Here is a 2,748-nt window from a genome sequence, read left to right on the forward strand (position 1 = left end):
ATTTTAAATATTTGGTCACATAATGTGCACCTGTTTTGCACTCTGCTTTTTTTTCACTTAATGCCATTTAAAATGCTTTTTTTTTTTCTCATTTGGTGTCATTAAAAATGCTTTGAAAACATCAGTTTTCTATGGTTACATGGTCATCCAATCTTCTGGTTACATCATAAACCCTACTGTTGCATAAGTTGCTTCTGTTTTGTTTTTTGTTTTTTCTAGTTGAACATAAGCTAGTGACAATTATCTTTACGTACACATTGCTGCCTGAACTGTTTCATGATTTCCTTCAGGTGGACTGCTAGAAGGAGAATTCCTGGACCGAAGAGTAGAAATCTTTCCCAGACCTTGAAGCATGTGGCCACATGGCTTCCGTGAAGAGCTGGAACAGTGTACATAGAGCATTTTAAAGCCGAGACCCTTCCTGGAGCAGAGCAGGATTTACCAGCTCTAGAGAGAATCACTTCTGATAAGATTTGGATCAGACTTTCATGTTCTGTAAATCAGACTGATTTTAGGCTTCTCCCACACTCTGTGTGACTTCACCTCTATTCTTCTGCAGTAATTTTAGGAGCAGCACTGGGGGAGATTCCAGACCGTCTCCATGGTGCTCAGAGCAGATAGAAAAGGGGATTCTGTCTACACATGGGACAGAGACGCCAAGAGGTGGGCAGTGTCCTTCTGGGGGGTCCAGCTTCCTGATGGCAGGAGGAGGCCAAGTGAGACACCTCAAGGGAAGGGTGTCATGGTGGAAGAGTAGAAATTTGCCCTGGAGCAAACCCTTAGAAATTCTAGTTTTTGTTTTAAGGAGAATGGGATTTCCTGGTGTTCGTTACAACAGTACCCATGTTCTCTTTGATTTACTTTCTCATAGACATTTTTGTCTGTTTTATGTATCGGGGGTTCATTTTGTTTGAAAGTGGGCTCTTCTAAGGGCTCTTTCCAATATCAACATTTTCTGATTCTACAGGCAGACATTATTACCCCATTTGATGGACGGGTGAATTGAAACATGTATAAAGTGATGCAGGGAGTTGCTTTTGCGATGTGGTGGCTAACTGATCTTGGGCAAGTCAGTTAGTCTTCCTGAGCTTTGGTTTTCTCGTTTCTAAAATGGGAATGATAATGCCCACTCGACAGTGTTTATGCAAGTGAGAGCCAAACTCAAGGCCCAGCCTTTGGGAATAAGCATCTAACCTGCATTTGCCAAATGCTGACATCCTTCTTTTCTCCCATGCTGGCCCCACCACGATTCACTTTAACGCATCCTCTTCGGTGGAGGCATAGAAGAGGAAAGAAGAAGTGTGTACTTTAAGGGAACCTTCGGATCTGTTAGAACATGCAGCCTCATTATAGTGATTCTTCTGTAAGAACAATGTTTCTTTTATGGTTTGGGGAAAGATTTTCTTCTTCCATCATGGAACTAAAATCTGGTTGTGTAGAATCTCTTGGAGCCATTGCTTGTACTGCTGCTTTGCTTGACCCTAACATGCTGTGTGATTTTGGGGTTCCATCTTCACCTCTCTGGATCTGGGATTTCTGTAAAATGAGATGGTCAGGCGAGGTGACATTAATGGTCCTTCCAGCTCTGCAGTTTAAAAATTTTTTTAAATGTTTATTTATTTTTGAGAGAGAGACAGACAGAGCATGAACAGGGTGGCGGGGAGGGCAGAAAGAGAGAGAGAGGGAGACGCAGAATTCGAAGCAGGCTCCAGGCTCCGAGCTGTCAGCACAGAGCCCAAGGCTCGAACCCACGAACTGTGAGATCGTGATCTGAGCTAAAGTCAGACGTTTAACCGACTGACCACCCAGGCGCCCCATTTAAACAAATTTTTTTTTCAATCCAGCTCTGCAGTTTTTAAACGCTACAAAGATTTGGGAATAAAAAAACCTTGAAGTATGTTTCTTTTCTGTAGGGAAAAGGATCCAACAAAACCCCCCAAAACTGCCATTTTAAATTGGCCACTTGGGGTCGCCAGCGATCCAAAAGACTGGCTAGGGAAGGAAGGCCCAAACTGTGTGGAGCTTCAGCTAACGGATTCTGGGGGTGGTTTACAAAATTTTCTTTTTGTCTCTCCCTTTAGCTCCAAAATTCACCTGAAGACTTGATTGCATCATTAATATTGAGTGGACCGCAAGCGCGTGCCAGAGACAGTGTTCCCAGCTGGGCCACAGCATCCCGCCCCAAAGGAAAAGACAAAGAAAAAGAAGAAACAGTAATTCTGGAGCTCTGCTGCCTCTGCGTTTGGACTCTAATTCAAGCTGCTACATATCGTGGCTTTGCAATTCCCGGACTTGAAAAGTTAGTTCCACAAAGTGAAACTGCATGGCATAAAACATGCCTTAGGTGATGGAATAAACCTTTGGCTCAAAAATTCTGGGGCACAGAAATATTCTCACTGAAGAGCTTATGAGTGTCTCTGTTGGCAGTTCTCTTGGTGGGCTTTGCTGATGGTCGAGGTGGGGGAAGAGCAGGCTTGGAGGTCCCTGTAGAAATCAGGGAGGGACCACTGAGCAAGAAATAAATGAAATAAAACAAGAATCTAAACAGCTCAGTGTTTGCCCACACCCGGAACAGGGTCCTGGCAGCAGGCTCAGCACAGGCCAGACCCCTCTGTGGAAAGTTGGCTGAACCTTGCCCTCTGGGAGCAAGGAAAACGTCTCTCCTGCCAGGAATGCTGTATAAACATCCTTTTCCTACAGGATCCTGTGGCTTGGGGGTCCAGCGGAACGCCGGGAAAGTATCCTAAT

At 44.5% G+C, this 2,748-nt stretch overlaps 1 long non-coding RNA gene across 1 annotated transcript; it reads left to right on the forward strand.

Annotated features, from left to right (window-relative positions):
- Window positions 1–239: 239 nt before the first annotated feature.
- On the forward strand, window positions 240–2,392 carry LOC122237771. Its single transcript, XR_006216413.1, has 2 exons — window positions 240–663; window positions 2,082–2,392. It is a non-coding gene; the product is annotated as an uncharacterized LOC122237771 (long non-coding RNA).
- Window positions 2,393–2,748: the final 356 nt, after the last annotated feature.

Source organism: Panthera tigris, chromosome B1 (assembly GCF_018350195.1).
Source record: "Panthera tigris isolate Pti1 chromosome B1, P.tigris_Pti1_mat1.1, whole genome shotgun sequence".
Taxonomy (NCBI): domain Eukaryota; kingdom Metazoa; phylum Chordata; class Mammalia; order Carnivora; family Felidae; genus Panthera; species Panthera tigris.